The 21,585-nt window shown below is 48.2% G+C and overlaps 1 long non-coding RNA gene across 8 annotated transcripts; it reads right to left on the bottom strand.

Moving 5' to 3' along the window:
- Positions 1–5,469: 5,469 nt before the first annotated feature.
- On the bottom strand, positions 5,470–15,090 carry LOC147002001 (uncharacterized). 8 transcript variants are annotated; one of them, XR_015048937.1, is made up of 5 exons: positions 15,009–15,090; positions 11,515–11,641; positions 11,288–11,360; positions 9,269–9,452; positions 5,470–5,730 (listed from the first exon to the last, which is right to left on the bottom strand). It is a non-coding gene; the product is annotated as an uncharacterized LOC147002001 (long non-coding RNA). The 8 variants fall into 8 exon arrangements; XR_015048939.1 differs by lacking the exon at positions 11,288–11,360; XR_015048932.1 differs by lacking the exons at positions 9,269–9,452; positions 11,288–11,360.
- Positions 15,091–21,585: the final 6,495 nt, after the last annotated feature.

Here is a 21,585-nt window from a genome sequence, read left to right as displayed (position 1 = left end):
AATAGAGGACTGGGGTAGCATCTAGCTCCATGGCTCTAACTCGTGTTGCCCAAGCCACTGGGATCACTACAGCTCGTGGTCTCCTCTTTAAGAATAGAAGGGTCCATTCCAAATCATGCCAGGTGACACAGATCTGCTTCTCCTGTTTGCAGAGCAGGCTTGCCAAAACAAAAACAAACAAACAAACAAGCAGATGTGGCCATTCAACTTTCTCTTGCCTCACCTGAGATGGTATATAACCCTCTCCATCCTAAGAACCATTATCAGCTTGGGGTCCACTCTGTCTCCAGTAAAACACAGTAAGTTCCCTTCTAACTATGTGACATTGGGAAAGAGGTCCCCTTTCTAGCAGTGGCCAGCCTTTCTTTGGCTGGTGTTCCATGCTAGACCTTGGGCTAAGCATCTGTCCCCTTGACTGGCACAACCTGCTGGTACATCCCATTTCACAGGTGAAGAAACTGAGGCTTTGTGGGGTAATGGAAGACTTCTAGAAAGTGCAACTAGAAGGTGGGCAGTAGCTGAGCTTGGGCCATTGCTCCTCCCTGTAGGGGCTGCTGGGGTGTGGATGGGCTCTGCCTTTAACACCAGCAAGGCTTTGCTCCCAGGCCCTGCAGTGAACCAAAGTGTAGTACCCATTTTTACCACAGGGTGTCTCCACACCACCGCTCAACCAGCCTCACAGGGCAGGCTCAGCCAATTCTCCCTCCCTGCCCTGGGTCTCGTTCCAGCGTAGGTCTGCTTTGTCAGACTCTTTCTCCAGCAAAGCCTGGGGACAGCTGGGTGGCCTGGAACAGACGTTTTGCTTCCCATTAAGGCCCCTAGCCTAAAGCCCTAGGTGGCTTCCTCTCTGACCTTCCTCGATCCCACCATCTTTGTGATCTATTGAAAGCCTCTGGTAGCGTCAAAGCTCCCATCGAGCCGCGGAAAAGAGCCTAAAGAACAAGATGAAGTGCTCACTATTGAAATCCCGGCCCTAGGACAGTGGAAGCGCGCCATTAGTTTGAGACCAACCTACGCTACATAGTTCCAGATCAGCCGGGGCTGCAGAGCAAGACCCTGAGCCAAAACATTGAGGGGAATAATAATAATAATAATAGCAATGATGATAATAATGAAGAGAAGCAAGGGGGCAAGGTGGGTTGCTGAGTTCCAGACCAGCCATAACTACATAGGAAGACCCTGTTTCATAAAAATAAGAAAGGAAAAACAAGTAACAGAGAAAGAAAGAGCTTAAAGCCAAGGTGCAGACCTGTAATTCAGAATGTAGGGGTAGAGACAAGAGCAGTAAGAGATGGAGACTCATTTTTTTTAAATATCAAATATTGAGTGACAGAAATTGAATTTTTTTTAATTTTTTATTAGATATTTCTTCATTTACATTTCAAATGCTATCCCAAAAGTCCCCTATACCCTCCCCCCGCCCTGTTCCCCTACCCACTCACTAACACTTCTTGGCCCTGGTGTTCCCCTGTACTGGGGCATATAAAGTTTGCAAAACCAAGGGGCTTCTCTTCCCAATGATGGCTGACTAGGCCATCCTCTGCTACATATGCAGCTAGAGACACGAGCTCTGGGGGTACTGGTTAGTTCATAATGTTGTTCCACCTATAGGGTTGCAGACCCCTTCAGCTCCTTGGGTACTTTCTCTAGCTCTAGAGATGGAGACTCTTACTACTCAGCCTGGACTACATGAGACCTTGTGTCCAAATGAGTAGAGGATGATGGGAAAGGAAGAAGAAAGAAAAAAGCCTAAGGAGACCCTGGGTCCTCTGTGAGCCTTTGTCAGCTTGGAGACAGGCTCAGGCCTTGCTCCGGGACCCCTCTCAGTCTGGCATCCGGACTGCTGGCTTCTAGTTCCCCGTATCTCACATATTCTTAGAAGCCCCTCTGTGATGGTCAACAGAAGAGGTATAATGAGAGATTCCACAAGCCTATGTAAATGGAAACCATTCTGGAAGTCCTTTATTGCAATAGAAATGTTGATTGCCAAGGCGGGGACACTGAAACTAGGTTGATTAGCTTTTCCAAAGCCACTCTGAAGTCAGCGGTGGTCACATGAGCACAGCCATTCTCCCAAAAAGCCACACTTGACTTTGCAATTGCCTGCTTCCTAGTCCAGGTGCGACCTATTCCAGGGTGCTAAAAGAGAAGAAAGTGCCAGCGAGTCTGCGGTTAAGGAGGTCAGGAGCCAGGGTAGTTGAAGGCTGGCTACTAACAGATCAGGACTGGAGCAGGAGGCCAGAAAGGCTGGCTTTGATTAGGCTCTCAGAGCTGTGTGGAGGATCTGACTGGAGAGACTGGCTGGCTGTGTGAAGCCACTGTGAATGTAGAGGAGAGAGGGGTGCTCCCTACAGTGCCTCTGCAAGGGTCACAATAGAGGACTCCTTCCCTAGAAACCTGACCAACCCCATCAGCCTAAGCCACACAGCCCTGCCTCGCTGCCTGCAATACAGGATCCCCTCCACCACCAAAGCCACCCCAAAGATGTACTATCACCCCAAGGAGAGAGGCCTCTGTGCTCTCTCTCTCTACAAGAGCCATGTCAGGATAATGGAAGCAAGCTTGGAGCCAGCCAACCCATACCTGGCCATCAAATCACAAGCAGCCAGCCAGTTGAACATGACGTGTGCCCATCTGGTCCCCAACCTAACTGCAGCATCTGGGACAGACATTAAATAGTGTCCTTTATGGTGAGGGTTTGGTGGTCCACCTAACTATGCACTTCCCATAGGCCTAAGGTCATGGAGTTAACTGAAGTCAGCGCTGGATTTGAACTCTAGACTCCTTACTCTTGAACCAGACCATCACCCAGTCCATCATCAGACAGCTTCCTGGATCTTGGTTTCTTCATCAAACCAAAGATATCTACTCTGCCTCCCTCGCAGCTGAAACGGAATGAAAGGTGGATTGCAAAAGGCTTTGAAAAATTAAAATCATGTTTCGAATGACCAAACCATGGCTGTACATGAGGAGGATCTCCACAGAGCTCCCTGGGGTGGGCCAGTAGCTTGGCTCAGAGATGTAAGCAGCACTCAGCCAAAGCAAACATCCGAACATCGCTGAGCAAACACCTCTGCATCGTTAGGAGGATGGATGGTCCTCTCTAAACCCCCCATAGAAGCGATTCTCAGGAACTCCACAAAGCAGTTAGCCACATCACTGTGCTGCATCACTTCTTGTTGGGGGCTGGAGGTCAGGGGGAGCAGACTTGCAAGGTTGGCATACAACTCTGTCCCCACTCAGAGTCCATGCTGGTTGGAAGACAACGTAAGTAAGCAATGCCTATCAATCCTGGGCTGCATATCCCTGTGGCAGCCATTCTGTTTCCAGAAATTGCACAGATGACTGTGCGTAAAGCTGGTTCCTCAGCTTCATCTTTACAGATGGACTAGAATGCCCTTCCTTAGGAGAGGTCAAAAAAATCACCATGGCTGTGCTTTATATGTAGCAAAAGGTGAAATTAATTAGATGCTCATACAAAAAATAAAATGTGTGACTAAATAAAGTCGACTTGTACAAAGATCTCTAATATGTATTGTTAAAAGCTACTAGCCAAGGCTTGATCACCTAAGCCAAGGATGATCCTGAACTTCTGGCCCTGCTGCCTCCCCTCTCAAGTGTCGGGGTGACAGATACACACCACCATGCCTAGCTTTGTGTTTGCTTGCTTAGTTACTTGAGGCCAGGACTCCTTGCTAATTAGCCCAGGCTAGCCTCAAACTCCTAACAATCCTCCTACCTCAGCTTTCTGAATTCCAAGATTACAGATGAGTACCACCAAGCCTGGTTCAGAAAAACAAAACAAAACAAAACAAACAAACAAACAAACAAAAAACAAGCAAGCAAACAAACGAACAAAAATGTAAATGATTCGGATATACTATAGCCTCTGCTTGAGAGATGGGTGTTCTAAAGTAAAGGGGGCTTATTTTTTCATTATATTCGTAAACATACAACTTCTTTTAACCAGGTAAGAGAAGAAGGGGAGAGGAGAAAGGAGAAGAGAATAACCATGAAAAATAATTTTGGGGGGTTCAACCACATGTCTCAGCCCCATCCACTTTCCAAGTTCCAAATCTTCTCCCAGCTCTGACCACTCCCGCCTGTCTGTTTCCACTCCAGCCATAGCCCCTGGAGATAGCTTTCCTTCGTTCTGTGGGGACCAAGGACTCCCTTTCATGCCCAGCCACAAGAAGCATCAAGAGTCCCCATGGGAGAAGCTCAGATGCTCGGACAGAGGAGGTGCTCTAGGTAGAGCCTTTGTGAGCTCGCCCAGGGGCTTGGTTTCCCATTAGATTCATGGAAGGAGTGGCTATTTAAGACGAAGCTTCAAAGAGTAGAGGATTTTCAAACATTGCTTTTGGGGAATATGCGGCTTTTATTGGAGGTGTCAGACGCTAATGAGGGCTCTGCATCTTTCCCAGCCTACAGAGTGGCTCTCTCCCTCTCATTTCGCCCCCACTCATTCTGGAAGCCGGATACCCCTACTTTGATGAGTCAAGAGAGGTAGGGGAGTTCAAGGAACAATCTTTTCCCCTCCTCAGCCCGTCTCTCTGCCTTCCTTGCTTTAGAAGCCAAGAGGACCCCAGGGAGGCAGGGAGAAGCCAAGGGCAGGGCTCAGAACAGGTTCAGACAGGGCAGAGGGGTCAGCCCTGCTGCCTGTGCCTCTGTGCAGGATTTCATTGCAATGAATTAGCAAATCTTGGGTCTGCCCCATGCCAAAGGGGCTGACACCCTCCACACTAATGCTCTTGGGGACAATGGTCTAAGTGTACTCAAAGCTTGCACAGAAGCAGGAACAGCTCCGCGTTGTACGATTCCATCATTACAAATGAGGACATTTGTAGTGCCAGGAGTTGTGTTGCATGTATGTAATCCCAGCACATGGAAGGCTGGGGCATGAGGATCGCTGTGAATTAGAGGCCAATGTGATCTGCATAGTGAATTGGGCCAGCCTCAGTTACACATGGGTCTCAAAAGAAAGAAAGAAAGAAAGAAAGAAAGAAAGAAAGAAAGAAAGAAAGAAAGAAAGAAAGAAAGAGAGGGGGGGAGGGAGGGAGGGAGGGAGGGAAGGAAAGGAAAGGAAGGAAGGAAGGAAGGAAGGAAGGAAGGAAGGAAGGAAGGAAGGAAAAGAAAAGAAAATGAAAGAGAAAAAGAAAAAGAAAAAGAAAAAAAGAATTAATTTTATTGTCTTAGTTTTATTTTGAGATAGGTTCTTAGTATTACAGCCTTGAATTTGTAAGCTTCCTGCCCTAGTCCCCATGTAAAACTTAAACTAGAAGTTTGGTTGTATCATTGTGAAGTCCTTTGGGGTTTGTTTAACAGGTGTGGTGGTAATAGCAGTGGTAATGGTGGTGGTGGTGACAGTGGTCCTGATGTTGGTGATGCTGATGGCAGTAGGAGACTGACTGTCCATCATGGTAGTGAGGAAGGGATTAGCAGGTAGTAAATAAATTTATCCTTTAGAGCTGGATAGAAAGAAAACAAGTTTATTTGCCATACTACAGGGGGCAGTGAGCTGGGCAGTAACAGGAGCTCAGCCCACCAGTTGTGAGGCTTCACCCCAGGTTGAATATTGGTCCAAGTCCCAGGTTAGAATATACCAAGTGAGCTTGAAGCATATGCTGAGTGTCCAGCGCAGAAGAGCATCTGGTGCAGTTCATCTGGATAGATAATACTCTCGAGCATCACCCAGTTCATCTGGATAGATGACAAGGCTCTCAAAAGTATCTGCAAAAAGAATATATGCTTCAGGTTTGCACAGATGACTACACGTGTGACCTTACTTTAATCATCCTTATTTATAAAGTGAGGGCATTAGTTATTAACACTAGCCTGTAGATTGGACACTAGAAGTTATTCCTTCATGGGGCAGTGGGATATTCAGAAATCCCAAGCTATAAGGGCTTTCTCTCACTTCCTGCCAATGTCTAGGTTGCAATCCAGGGCCGTCCTCTACCTCTGAGTAACACCTCCAGCTCTGAGGTTTGTTTGTTTGTTTGTTTGTTTGTTTGGCTTTTTGGAGACAGCGTTTCTCTGTATAGCCCTGGCTGTCTTGGAACTCACTTTGTAGATCAGGCTGGCCTCAAACTCAGAAATCTGCCTGCCTCTGCCTCCTGAGTGCTGGGATTAAAGGCGTGCGCCACCACTGCCCGGCCTCAGCTCTGAGTTTTGTCGTCTTGTTTTGTTTTGAAGACGGAGTCTTACTGTGTACTCCAGGCTGGGCTCCAACTCGCCCTCCTTCTCTCCCTTCCTGACTGCTTCCTCAATGTTGGGATTATGGGTATGCGCCATCATACCCAGCCTTGAACTGTAAGTCCTTAAGAAAAAGGACTCATGCCTTATTCCTCTTTCAATAAATGATGGATGGAGAGAGAATTAGAGGAGTCTATAGACAGTGCCCTAAGCCCCGGAAACATGGGGTAATAACCAGACAGCCATACATCAAACGTTAGTCCTGCCTGAAGCAGGAAGATCCACAAAATGACCTTTGGCTCAGTTTCCTGCCTAAGCATCAGCAGCCGGGATGAGTTTGCTCACCGTGACAGCCATCAGGACGCTCAGCCTCTTACTTGTGAATAGGCCATCATCTCCACCACTGCTGGCCGCTGCCAGATCGATCTCTTTTCATCTCTTACCAGTAACCATGGTAACCCCAGACTGTCATTTACCCAAGACCCAGTGCCCCACTATAGCATCACAACACATCCTCCTGTGTATAAATTCGAAAGAAGCACTGTCCTGTCTGAGTATGTTATTCCTGAGAACATGGTCTAGTTCTGCCATAATATGGAGAACTAAGCTGGAGACAGTAAGATCTATCAGTTCTTCTCACTCAGGGTCGGGCAGAGCTTGCCAGTTACACAGCATATGGAGAAAGGTCACGAGTTGTCTCCCAGATAGCAACAAAGAAAGCCTGTCAGGCAGAGGGTTTGAGGACGTTTGATCCCATTTCTACCCAGATTTCTCTGTCTTATTCTTCGTTCCCAACCTTTTCCTTAAGTCTCTTTCCCCTAACTGTCTGCAACAGAGCACCTACTTACCCCTTCCAAAGACAACTGCTTCTTTATACCCTAGAATTTGGTCAGTGGATACCACCATCATAGATACTATCCGCTTGGGTACATGCCAGCTCAGGAGAGCCATAGCCAATGGGTAATGTCCCTTCACTAGTCTAGAAATGAGCATGTGTCTGTCCATGACAAGTACTTGAGTTTTATTCTCCGTGTATTAACAACCTGGTTCTGACATGAACTCTCTTTACTTTACTTTGAGTCTGCCTCTTATAAAACAGTGACCCCAGCTGAGATCACCCAAGGAGCACCACCCATCCCTGAGCTTCGATTACAACAGAAGCATCACCACAGTCATCCTGTCGTGCTCTCTGCATCTCCAGTGATTAATCAGGTTCCTGCTACACCCCTAGTAGAGGAATGGAGGCTACCATGAGAAGTGTGTCTGAGAACAAGCTGTGTGATCTGACCCTCTATGGGAGAGGAGGGAGAGGTATATGTGCTCTCAAGCTATGTCATCAAAAGCTAGCAGGTTGTGTGTGTGTGTGTGTGTGTGTGTGTGTGTGTGTGTGTGTGTGTGTGTGTGTGTGAAGGGATGGAGCCCCAACTGGACATCTCCTATCGCCAGCTGAGCTTCTTGTACCAGGACTGGGTTGTATCTAATTGAGTTGTTGGCCAAAAGGGTCCCATGGGAACCCCCAAACAACCCAGTTGTATCAGTGAGGGTTCTCTAGAGTAATGAAACATACAGAATATGTATATGTATGTGCATATGTGTGTGTGTGTGTGTGTGTGTGTGTGTGTGCATATGTATATATAAAGGGGATCTGTTAGAATGACTTACAGGCTATGGTCCAGCTAGACTAGCAATGGCTGCCTATGCATGGAAAGTTCAAGAATCTAGAAGTTGCTCAGTCCACAAAGCTGGATGTCTCAGAAGGTCTTCAGTAGATGCTGGAATCCCATCAAGTAGGCTCTAGTGCCAGTGAAGGAATGGATTTACCAGCAAGAAGAGAAAAGGCAGGAAAAGAGCGTTCTTCTGTGTCTTAATAAAGACTTCCAGCAGAAGGTGTGGCCCAGGTTAGATCTGGATTAAAGCTCTAGATTAAAGGTGTGTCTTTGGGGCTGGAGAGATGGCTCAATGGTTGAGAGCACTGACTGCTCTTCCAGAAGACCCTGGTTCAACTCCCAGCACCCACATGACAGCTCACAACTCTCTGTAACTTCAAAATCTGACACCCTCACACAGACACGCAGGCAGACCAAACACCAGCTCACATTAAAAAATAAATTAATTAAAAAATAAATAACAGGGCTGGAGAGATGGCTCAGTGGGTAAGAGCACCCGACTGCTCTTCTGAAGGTCCAAAGTTCAAATCCCAGCAACCACATGGTGGCTCACAACCATCCGTAACGAGATCTGGCGGCCTCTTCTGGAGTGTCTGAAGACAGCTACAGTGTACTTAGATATAATAAATAAATAAATCTTAAATAAATAAATAAATAAATAACAGCCGGGCGTGGTGGCACACGCCTTTAATCCCAGCACTCGGGAGGCAGAGGCAGGTAGATTTCTGAGGCCAGCCTGGTCTACACAGTGAGTTCCAAGACAGCCAGGGCTATACAGAGAAACCCTATCTCAAACAAAGAAAATAAATAAATAAATAAATAACGATGTGTCTTCCTACTTTAAAGATCTGGATTAGAAATCCAGATAGACCTTCCACTTCAAACTAAGTAGAAATTCCTCACAGATGTGCTCTGTATTTTGGTGTATTTGGTTAATTCCAGATGTAACCAAGTCGACAGCCAAGAATAGCTATCACACCAGGCTATTGTCAAGGCTATTGGTTACTCTTTACAAACTGAAATTAGTCCAAAACCAGTACATAGACAAGTTATTGAACATGGAGAAATTGACCTGGAGCCACCTGGAGTCTTTATCCCTTCCAGTTCATGACAGTGGAAGGCACTGTGCAGGGCTCCAAAGGAGAAAGGTAAGCACTAATCAGCTACAAACTCCTCCATCTGCAATGGTGACCTACCTACAAGATGTGCGAGTGCCATGGTGGCACAAAGCTTGTAGGCAGAAATAACCAATACCTGATCAGCTTTAAGGCCCATGGCGTGAGATAGAATCTATCCCAGATACTACTTGGGTGGCCAAGAACCTGAGACTAGATAAGCCAGGGACCCGGGAGAAAACCAGATGTGGCTGTTCTGCTAAAGGAACGTAGTAACAAAGCGACTCCTACCCATATTCTGCTATACTCAGAGATCAGGGGCCTTGCTCAGCCATCATCAGAGAGGCTTCCTCCTGCAGCCGATGGGAACAGATACCGAGGCCCACAGTATGCAGAGTGTGAGAAACTTTGGAACACTCCATCCTACACGAATATCTCCATCAAACCCTCCTCTTCTGTCAGGGATCAGGGAATCCTGCAGAAGAGGAGGTAGGAAGACTGTAAGAGCCAGGGATGGAGGACACCAAGGAAACAAGGCTGTCACACAGCAGGGCCAACACACACCAAGCTCACAGAGACTGTGGCAACATACACAGGGCCTACATGAGTCTGGGTCTGATGGGGTTCTAGAGCTAAAAGGAGACGTGGATACACGCCCCCATTCCTAACCCAGAAGCACTTGCAAATGAATAGTTAGTTTCGTCCAACAGAGTCTTACTGGGCATACAAACTACTCTTAAGGACAGGCAGAGAGTCCCACAGAAGACTGTCAGCAGGAAGTGAGCTGGGGACAGGCAGAGTGCCCCACAGAACACTGTCAGCAGGAAGTGAGCTGGGGACAGGCAGAGTGCCCCACAGAACACTGTCAGCAGGAAGTGAGCTGGGGACAGGCAGAGTGCCCCACAGAACACTGTCAGCAGGAAGTGAGCTGGGGACAGGCAGAGTGCCCCACAGAACACTGTCAGCAGGAAGTGAGCTGGGGACAGGCAGAGTGCCCCACAGAACACTGTCAGCAGGAAGTGAGCTGGGGACAGGCAGAGTGCCCCACAGAACACTGTCAGCAGGAAGTGAGCTGGGGACAGGCAGAGTGCCCCACAGAACACTGTCAGCAGGAAGTGAGCTCGGTGGTATCCGTGGACAAGGTTCTTTGGCTCATGTTGTTTTGTCGGGACTGGTTTTTAACCTTAAAGATCCTTTGCATATATAATGATGCTTCCAGTTTTGTGGTTTTATGGGATTTTGCTGTGGGTGAACATGTGTGTCTCTGAGTCTGTACATGTTTCTTGTGCTTTCTCTTTGGCTCCTTTTCTTGTTCGGGTGTTTTTTTTTTTTTTTCCTCTTCTAATTTGTTTGGCTTTGTTATCTTATTGTATTTTTTATTATTCATTAGATGTCTGCTTGTTTTCTAAGGAAAGACAGAAAGAGAGGTAAACAGATTCTTAGAGGAATTGGTGAAAGGGAAACCATAATTAGAATACATTGTATGAAAAAAATCTATTTTCAATACAAAAGGGGGGAGCTAGCAGAGGTCAGACATGGTGGCCCACATCTTTAATCCTAGCACTTGGTTGGGGGGGGGGCAGGGAGGGCAGAGGCAGGTGGATCTCTGTGTGTTTAAGGCCGGCTAAGATTGGTCTACATAGCAAGTTCCAAGCCAATCAGGGTTCCATAGTTAGATCCTGTCAAAGAAAGAAAGAAAGAGAGAGAGAGAGAGAGAGAGAGAGAGAGAGAGAGAGAGAGAGAGGAAGGAAGGAAGGAAGGAAGGAAGGAAGGAAGGAAGGAAGGAAGGAAGAAGGAAAGAAAGAACAAAAGAAAGAAGAGAAGAGAAGAGAAGAGAAGAGAAGAGAAGAGAAGAGAAGAGAAGAGAAGAGAAAGACGAGAAGAGAAGGCTACTAGAGCATATGTCCAAACCTTTGTACTCTTCCAGTGGATGTGTGTGTGTGTGTGTGTGTGAGAGAGAGAGAGAGAGAGAGAGAGAGAGAGAGAGAGAGAGAGAGGAAGAGGTGATACTTTGCAGTCTTCCAAATATGTCCCTGGCCATTATATCTTCTGATCCAACTCCCAGGAGGCTGGTAGCATCGTTATCTCACTAAGAAAACTGAAATCTAGACAGACATGCCCAAGGTCATACAACTGGAAAAAGAACAAGTCAAAGTCAGAACACAGGTTCCCCCAACCCACCTGCTTTCTTCACTTTGCCTTTAGAGAACAATTTTTTAGGCTCATCAGGAAGCCATGTTGGTACCAGGACTACATCTGTGTCTAGTGTGGACTGCAGACCCACTTCCCTCCTTCCCCGGCAGGACTCACTGTAAACAGCCACTGGGTTTTCAGAAGCCTTGGGTCCTGAAACTGTGCCGATAGCACCACTGCCTCTCGCCCTCTGTCAAGAAACTGAATCGTAAGCCAAGACAGCCCGGAGAGAGAAGAGAAGGAGGAGGAAGGGAACTGGGGGGGATGGTTAAAACGTCCTATAAGGGGCTCTAGAAAAATTACACAGAGATTCACCAACCGTACAGGTGCACATGTGCACACACCTTGTAGGCGTGAGATGGTAACAGGATGAGCTTCTCCTGCAGGAGGACCTCTGGTTGGTTTCCCCAGAAGGAACCTTTGGCTATGTGGGTATAAGCCAGTCACCACATCTTTGTAAGTCTCTGTCATCTGCAAAATGAGGGAATCCATGTTCAGCCAAAGACCTCGGGAAGCTCACTGAGCCAGCGTCTGCAGGAGATGATAAGAGAAAGATGCAAGCATCCGGGGAAGCAGCGTGGAGGGCTTGGGAACCTCAGCGATGATCTAAGAAGTCGGACTGAAGAAGGCATTCTCTAGAATCCCCAAACCACCGAAGCTCACATTCTTTTCTCCTTACGACTTGGATGTCCAGCCCAGCTTCTCGTACCACTGAAGAATCTTCCCAGGCATCTCCACCCAGACTTAGTGAGAAGATGCTGGCGGCTGCCTCTGTTTTGCCAAGCTTCCTAGTTTCCCCAGCTGGGCTCCAGGCCCAGGAGTAAGCAACGACCCACAGATACACAGATCCAAGATGGCGTGAACCAGGCCTTGAGAGGTCAGCACAAAACAGCCCCTGGGAGAGAGGACTGGCAAAGCCAAGTGGGGTGAGGGAGAGAAATTCGAGCTAGAACTAGATTGTAAAGGGTCCAGGAGGGGGCTGTGGGGCAGTTTAGTTGGTAGAGTGTTTACCTAGAATTCACAGAACCCTGGGTTCCATCCCTAGTACCACCTAAACAAGTTGTGGTGGTGTGTGCATTGAATACCTGCAGGACTTGGGAAGTAGAGCCAAGAGGGTTGTCATGACTACAAGGCCTGCCTGGAATACATGAGACCCTGTCTCAAAAAGTCAGAAATTGGGCTGGGGAGGTGGCTCAGTTGGTACAATGCTTCGTGCACAGGTAAGGGAAACTGAGTTCAATCGTCAGTACCAAGTAAAAAGCCAGCTCAGTGGGACACACCTGTGCCTGTTCCCAGTGCTGGGACAGGAGGAGACCAGAGGCTTGCTGACCACTCAGTCTAGACAAAGCAGTGAGAGATGCTGTGCTGTCTCAGAAATTAGGATGGATCTGGCAAGATCGCTCAGCTGGTAAAGATGCTTGCTGCCAAACCTGAGTTTGATCCCAGGGACCCATATAGGAGAAGGGAAGAACTGACTCCTGTAAGTTGTCTTCTTGTCTCCATTTACACAGATGTACACACACAGCATGAATGCACACACACATGCACACACAGGCACACATAGGTACACACATACACACATGTGCACACACATATACACACATGCACACACATACACACATGTATACACACATACACACAGGCACACATATATATACACATGCACACACACAGACACACATGCACACATAGGCACACATACAGGCACACATAGGTACACACATACAGGCACACATAGGTACACATACACACACATAAACACACATGTACACACATATACACACATACATACACATGCACACACACATATACACACATACACACACACAAAACTAAAGAAGTAGGGTAGAGCCAGGCGTGGTGGTGCACGCCTTTAATCCCAGCACTCTGGAGGCAGTCAGGCAGATTTCTGAGTTCAAGGCCAGCCTGGTCTACAGAGTAAGTTCCAGGACAGCCAGGGCTACACAGAGAAACCCTGTCTCAAAAAACAAACAAACACACAAACAAACAAAAGTAGGGTAGAAAGCAACTGAGGAGTACACCAGGTGTCAAGATAGCCACTCGCCCTTGTGCTGCAAGGGCTAGGATATAGACAGGCCCAGGCCTGTGGCACACATTTTGCTGACCCATGTAAAGGCCAAGAGCAAACCAAAAGTCAGACACTGGGGTCCTTGAATAGACCAGCCCAGCTTAGTGGACAGCCAGAGAGAAAAGGAAGAGGGGGCTGAGATGGAAGAGCCCCCACGGGCCAGCAAGAAGCCTGGCGTTAATGAGGTGGATGGTCTGCAGCCAGAGGCACCCTGGACATCAATGCAGCAAGCACACTGAGTCAGCGACCCAAGCTGGAGGCGGACAGAGAAGGGCTGGAACCAGCCTCTTCAGAAACAAGCGGGGGCGGGCGAGCTGGGCTTCAGAAAAACTGCGGCAGCTACATCAAGCGGCCCCCGTGAGAAGCTGGGGTGTTGGTGAGGCCAGCACTGTTACCTGCTCCTGGGGCACGGGAGAACAGGGTGACTTTGATCCTGCAGCGTGGAACAGCACAAGGGCAGGTGGCTATCTTGGGTCAAGGAAGCCAGCCCTGGACTCTTCAGCCCTCCTCCTCATCATTAAAATGGCCCCTCTCCACCCCCTGCTCATCCTTGTGCAACATCTGGCCCTACTTTCCCAGGACACCCCTGCACTCTGCCCCCTCTTATCCAGCAGGCTGAGATCAAGAGCTCAGACACCTTTTGTGTCCTGACTCAGCAGAAGGAGGCCGCCTCACCAAGCCAAGGGAGGCTGGGACACGCTCCCTTTAAATGTTCCTGGTAATAACCTAAGTTCTTTGCCTGCCTGTGTGACCCATGAGCACTACATGGCCCTCTGTGTCCTGCTCCCTGTGAGAACTGAAGGCAGCAGCATCCCAAACACCCTGCCATTCCCCCACAAGCAGTGCTAGTGGGAGCCGGCTCTCCAGTCTGTGAGACTCTTTGAGTGGACCTTTTGATGCACCTGAAATTCAGACAAGTTAAAAGAATAACTCAAGGCTGCCCAGCAAGGCAGTTTCCAAGCCAGCACCATACTGATTGTCTCAGGTAGGGTACACAGAGCCCAGCGGTTATTGGTTGCTGGGCTACAGGTAGATAGATGCTCTGGCAGAAAAGGTAAGAGAAACTTAATGCCGTTCACTGGCTGGCATAGCCAGCGCAGCTGACAAAGCTGGGTCTTCTTGTCAGGTTCCAATCCGTGGTGGAAGGTTGGCTCCAGACCCATCCTGTTACCTCTCCCTGCAGGTCACCATGGTTCCTAACTCTAACCACGCAGCAGCTCCCTGGGAAGTTGCAGCCCGGCAAAATCACAGGAGGACTTTAACCACGCAGGAAGGTGACTCCCCACAGTCCTTCATCACCCCGGTGCTTAATGCAGAAGTCTGGGACAGGGAAACCCTGGCAGCCCTGGGCACCAGCCTGCAGGCAGAATTCTGAGGAAAGTTACCCCACCACCACCACCACCACCAGCCTCCACCCCAGCTTTCTCCAGTTAATTGAAATAATGACCCAACTCCCTGGGCCAGGGCCGCTTTAAGCTTAAAAGGGGCTTTGAGATGCCGGGATAAAAGGAACCAGGCTAGTATAAAGCACAGAACAAGTTGTCCCGGGAGCGGAGGCTGGCCTTCCCGAGCCCCCTGCTGAGTCACTTCCTCCCTCTTAGCCGCTTGTCACCTCCGTAATTCACACACACACCAGCTCTCCCTTTGAGGCTGTGATGGGGGTCACGCGTGAAATCACGTAGCGCACAGGCCATCCAACCTCGGTGTTGGGAGTCCCTCAGCATGGGAGGGGTGGGAGGCGCAACGGACCTCGATGCAGGTAGGGACAGTATTGCGTTCCCAGCTTCCGGAAGTGCCTTCCCAGACAGTGGCAACTCAGCCGTGAGAGTCCCGTGTTACTTTGTAAGAAGCCGGGGAGAGGGATATAAAGGTGAGAGGCTTTTCTTTCAAGGTCACAGGAAACATCTGAGGAGCGGCTTTCCGCCTTCCAACTCGCTGCGCCGGTAGCCAGGCCTCCCGATAGCTCGCTTAAATGAACTGCTTTGGCTATCGGAGGGAGGTACAGCGGCTGCTGCTGCTGCGGCAGAGGCACGGTGGTCTGGGCCTTCCAGCTCTCCCTTCTAAACAGTTATCTCCTTATCACTGATATTTTGGGGAGGCTGAAGATGGAAATGAGTTCTTCCAGGAGGTGGAGACGGGACAGCTAACTAGGTCAGCTTTAGTACTCCCAAACCATGCTCTTCGGGGTACCTTGTTCTGAGGTGGCCACTGATCATCCACCACACTAGGCTTCCCACTCAACAATCAGACATGAAATGACTAGTGCCTGCCTGCTTTGGAAAGAATCTAGGCTGTAGACAAAAAAGCCATGGTCCCTCCCCTCAGTAGAGAGAAAGCATCCTTCCACACTGTGGCTGATCAGTGTGGAAGTCGGGACAGGCAGCAAAACAGGCTGTGGGGCTCGAGGAGCCCATGGGGTTAAGGACAAGAACAGTGTGGGGACTGGTTGTTCAGAGAACGTATGGCTGCTTACTTGTGTTATGGAATTGAGACTCTTTCTGTTTTTGGTTTTTTATTATTATTACATTGTGTGTGTGTGTGTGTGTGTGTGTGCACTGTGACAAACATTTGAAGGTCACAGGACAACTTGTGGGAATTGGTTTTCTCTTTCGACAAGGGTCCCGGGGATCAAACTCAGGTTGTCAGCCTTAGTGGCAAGCACCCCCACCTATGTCTGCCTGGCTCGATGTTAAAGCAGCTGTCCCAAGCCCTGGGCTTACCTTGCCATTCTAAGCTAGGCAGACTTAGCCGACATTCCCACTAAAAGCTTCCTTATTCCTACACACTGGCAACTTGGGGACCACCACTGGAGTGAATACAAACCTTCTTTGAAGTACCAGTCTCTTTATTTGTGGTATTCCCAGATCTGTGCTTACCAGAAAGCAATGGGTGAGCTGGTGCGAACCATAAAGAGCTCTCCCCAGCAGGGGTGATTAAAACCTCAGAAGTGCAAGCAGAAGTCGGAACATCTTTAAAATGGGGATGTTGCTGGCTGTCCAACTATTTGAGGTGGCTTAGGTAGAGTCTGAAGGCAGGGGGCTCACTGCAATGACCTCTCCAGTGGGCTGCAGATCTGAAGGATGCCAAGAGAGGACCAGAGTGGAGGTGTGAGCGTCCGTGGTTGTTTTTCCTATTTTTCTGGGCCCTGGCATGCAAGGGGCCTCCCTCCTCCTGGCACTGGTCCTTGCTGGGCGCCTGGCTCCAGCTTGTTAGATTTAACTGGAGCCATTTCCTTTGAACTCGGCTTGAATTAGCATCACCATGGTGATGGATCAGGGTTTTCACAAGTCGACCTGGTCTTCACCTCTTAAGCAATTAGTTCGAAGAAGAAGAAAAGGAGGAGGATGGGGGGGGGGGAGTAAAAGGTGGCAGAGAAAATGGGGAGGAGGGGAATGGGTCAGCAAAAGGTAGGGGGAGAAAATAGAGAGAAGGAAAAGGAGGGGGAAGGAGTTAGAAAAATAATGGGGTAGAGGACAAGAAAATGGAGGTTGGAATGTAAGAGGGCTGGGAGCTAGGAAGATGGGGAGAGAGGAAAGAGATGGAGTACTCCACCCAACCCTGCAGACTGAACAGCCTACTTATGCCCCCCCCCACACACACCCGCCTTTCCCTTCCCAACTCTCCCAATGGCCCCCTCTATTGAGAGACAGAGGAAAAGCAAGAGAATGAGATATATCAGAACACAGTTTCTACAAAATCCCAAACATAGACATTGGACTCTTTTGTTTTAAATTTGTATTTATTTGCTTATTTAGTGTGTGTGTGTGTGTGTGTATGTGTGTGCAGGTGCATATGCCTGTGACTTGTGCTCAAAGAACCCCTGTGGATAGCTATCAATGCTAATTCTTCCACTCCATGAATATGGTATAGCTTACCAATTATTTTCGTGTCCTTCACATTTTTATTTATATTTTACATATAGTTTTCTGTATTCAAGTCTTTCAACTCCCTGGTTAAATTTAATCCTAACTATTTCTGTAGTCACTATAAATGGAATGTGTTTAGTTTCCAACCCAGGGACAAGGGACCAAAGTGTATATATTACATATGAAAGCAGACGCGACTTTCGGGTTCTCCCAGCATCCCTCAGTCCCTACCTGGCATACCCTGCGCTCAACCCTGAACTTTGCAACCCAGAGGCTGGGCTGCCCTTCCCCCAGAGGCTCTTCCCTATATGATCCAGACATTTTGCTCTCTCCTCCTCCTCTTCCTCCTCCTCCTCTTCCTCCTCCTCCTCCCCCTCCTCCTCCACTTCTCTCTCTGAATGCATACCCTTTCTCTCTTTCTCTTCCCCTCCCCCACCCTTCTTTTGAATGACAACTCCCCTAGCCTCAATCCTTGGGACCAGTAAACCTGGGCCCGGGAGCAGCATCCCGATAAACCTGCCTTTAATATAATCTAATCTGTCTTGAATTGGCTCATTTCAATTCAAGGAGAAATAACCTATCGGTAGAATTCTTAGTATTCCTGCATTTCTTTTCACATGATTCATTTTTAACGTATTACACTTAAATTCATTTAGTTGACTTTTTAATTTTTTCCTTGTTTTTCTTTGTTCTTTGTTTGTTTGTTTTCAAAACAAGGTTTCTCTGTGTATAACTCAGATAGTCACCTGCTAATCAGCTTCACCAGCCCAGGCATGATTTGTGATAAACATAGATGTGCCACCAGTTCTTGGGTTTGCACATGCGAGTGGGAGTGGCCAGGGGGCGCTAGTGATCAAACTCAGAACCATGGGCGTGCTGAGTTCTACCACTGAGCCACATCCTCGGCCCTTGATATTTGGAGACAGAGTTTCACTGTGGAGCTCAGGCTTGCCTAAACATGTCATTCTCCTGCCTCGGTCTCTCAAATACGATGGTCACAGACACATGCCACCACATCCAGCTGCTTCTGGTTTTTCTGTATAGATTTTGCATCCCAAACTTTACTGTCTATTATTATTATTATTATTATTATTATTCGAAAAAGTTCTTCTGTAAATTCCTTAGGGACTCCTATATGTAAGTTCTTGACACCAGCAGTGACCACACCCTTCTTCCTTTCCTAGCTGGACACCTTCTATTTCCATCTCTTCCCTGATTTCCCAGCACTCAGGCTGCAACCCTTTCCTTCTGCAAGAATCAGGGAACAGGGCCTGGATTCTGAGAATGAGGGAGTGTCTTGAACCCCTGTGTACTTGTCCTCTCACCTCAGGCAAGCCATTGTCCCTACAAAATATGCCAGAGCTGGCTCCTCTTCCCCAGGAGGAAGGAGATAGGATACCATGTGCTCAGGGACCCTTGAGACAGATTCCATGCAGTTGTCTCTGTGAGGTCACTGCTCGCCCGCTTATGGCCTCGTTCACTCAGCTGAGAGCCTCAAGAGGGTAGCGGTATCATTGTAGGATTCCCAAACACTAGCACAGTGTCCCAGCTAATGAGACCTTTTTCAAGAGAATGGATGAATGAATGAATGAATGAATGGTGCTTATTTTCCCTAAATGACTGAAGAGTCAAGAAACAGCAATAGAACACGGGAATCTACCAGACTTTGATGCAAGGTGTGGTGTGGTGGTTCACTCCTTTAATCCCAGCACTCGGGAGGCACAGGCAGGCAGATTTCTGAGTTCGAGGCCAGCCTGGTCTACAAAGTGAGTTCCAGGACAGCCAGGGCTATTTAGAGAAACCCTGTCTTGAAAAACCAAAAAAAGAAAAGAAAAGAAAAAAGACAGTCCTCTGAGACTGGGTCTCACACCCAGCCCATTGTTCCTCAGCTTTTGGGGAATGCCCCCCAGGTAGGAATCAGCGGGGCTTTACACTCTGACCTGTGAAGGGGAATAATGCTAAAACCTGCTTCATTTGGTTATGCAGATCAAGGCTCATCCTTGTAGAGACTTATCATGTCCAGGATAGCAAGAGTTTCTCTGTGCTAGCTGTTATGATGCCCCATGCAGCCTTGGTTTTCCCACATGTAAAATGAAAGCAAAGGATCTAGAGAGATGGCTAGACCAGTAAACAACTTAACCATACAAGCATGAAACCTTTTGACCAGCTCCCAGGTCTAACATTGAGTGCAAACAGTGTGTACGTGTAATCCCAAGGCTAGGGAAATGGAAACAGGAATGCTGGGAGCATCCTGATGAGTCATCTCAATGAATCAGTGTGCTGCAGATACAGGGAAAGACTCTGCATCAGAAAAATAGGTAAATAAGACAGATATTCAGTGTCAGCCTTTTATCTGCATGTGCACACATGTGTGTATACACATATATGTGTATGTGCATGAGTCTATGCATTGCGCTCTCGCTCTCTCATACACACACAGAGAGAGAGAGAGAGAGAGAGAGAGACATACACACACAAAGCACACTCACAGGCACATGCACACGTACACACACACACACACAATTTGGCCATGCCTGGCAATTAGGCCTGTGATCCCAGCTTTGCAGGAAGCTGAGGTAGGTAGGAGGTATCACAGGTTCAAGACCTCCCAGGCAGCAGAGAGTAAGTTCAAATCCAGTGTAAGCAAGTTAATGAGACTTGCGTAGCCTATGGAAGAAAATGCATGGAAGTCAACCGCACTCCCGGCACCTCCTTTTTACACTCATTTGTTCATTGAGTTTCAGTGCTGACGATGGAACCTAGGGCCTCAGGGCATGTCAGGCAAGTCCTCTACCACTGAGCTGAATCATCAACTTTCTTTTTATTATTTATATCGGGACAGACTTGCACAAATCACCTGGGCTGGCTTTTCCTTCTCTTCCCTGTTTTTCTCTCTCTGGCTCCTTTCCCATGCCCATCACCCTCTATTCTGTGTAAGTACTCTTCCCGGCCCTTGTCCCGTCCCTGTCTCTTCTTCCCATCCCTGTCTTTGACCTCTCCGTCCATCTCTCCCTCCCTCTTCCTCCTCGGCTGCTGTTCTAAAAAAGAAATCTTTCTAAATACACCAAAAATGTACTCACCCCCAAGGACCCTGCTGCAGCACAAAGGGCTGGTTCTTTCTGACTGCTCCATGCGGCCTCCTCCTTGCCCACTGCCTTTGAATCAAACGTGGCCTCATTCGCATGACTGGAAGGGCTAACGGGACATTTTCCCATGTGTCTGGGTGGGAAGGCAGCTAGGGGGTGGGTGAGCTTCGTGAGAGGGGAGAAATGAGCAATTAAGGGATCTTCCCCAAAGTTTGGCTCATCCACAGGAAGAAAAACGAACTGCTTGTGCTGATTCCTTGGAACCTAACAAATCCTATCAGATACCCGGGAAAGACTCAAACCAGAATCAGGAAAGCTATAGAGACCAGAGAGGCAGCTACAAAGCTCAAGAATGGGGCTCAAAAACATAAAGAGTGGTAGGGTTGTAGCTCAGTTGATTGATTTCCTTAGCGTGCTCGAGGTCCCAAGTTCAATCCCCAATACCAAATAAATGACTGTGGATAGTGGCAAAAGCCTGAAATCCCAGCACTCAGGAAGATCAGGAGCTCAAGACTATTGTGGACAATATAGGACAAGTTCAAGGCCAGCTTGGACTACGTGAGACCCTGTCTAAATAAAGTAAAATAAAATAGAATGAAATAGGGGCTGGAGAGATGGCTCAGCGGTTAAGAGCACCGACTGCTCTTCTAAAGGTCCTATGTTCAAATCCCAGCAACCACATGGTGGCTCACAGCTATCCATAATGAGATCTGACTCCCTCTTCTGGTGTCTGATGACAGCTACAATGTACTTAGATATAATAATAAATAAAGCTCTTTTTAAAAAGAATAAAATAGAATAAAATAAACATGGCAATTTGGCCTTCTTCCTAAAACATCTTGGGATGTCTCTTAGATAGGGCTGGGAGGACCCCTGAATGGGAACACCAAAGGTTTTTAAGGGAGCTGACAGGGTCTCTCTCTCTCTCTCTCTCTCTCTCTCTCTCTCTCTCTCTCTCTCTCTCTCACACACACACACACACACACACACACACACACACACATGACCCCCCTCACTCACTTTTACCCTGTGCTCTTTGGCCGAGTTCCTGGTCGAGGAGCACTGAACTTGTGCACAGGGAGCCTCCCCTCGGATGACCTTGTCCCAGCTGGGTTCAGAAGAAAACACGCCTCTGACGCACTTGTGCTTAGGGCCAGGGGCTGGGGGTTGAAGCAAGGACAAAGGGGAGATCCCATGGCCTTGCAGTCCCAGGCACACACAGTGCAGCCTTGTCACTGAGAGTGACAGACACAGCCCGGGCTCTGCCTCTCCAGCTGTGGACAAGCCCCGGAAGCAAAAGGTAGTTTGGCCAGGCCTTGGCCTCAGCATTTGCCTGCCTTCATGGCTTTATTTGCTACACCAACCAATTTCTTT

Source organism: Mus caroli, unplaced genomic scaffold (genome assembly GCF_978045245.1).
Source record: "Mus caroli unplaced genomic scaffold, Mus_caroli_1 scaffold_11, whole genome shotgun sequence".
Classification (NCBI taxonomy): domain Eukaryota; kingdom Metazoa; phylum Chordata; class Mammalia; order Rodentia; family Muridae; genus Mus; species Mus caroli.
The sequence above is the reverse complement of the archived record's forward strand: the minus strand, read 5'-3'. Positions and strand labels throughout refer to the sequence as shown.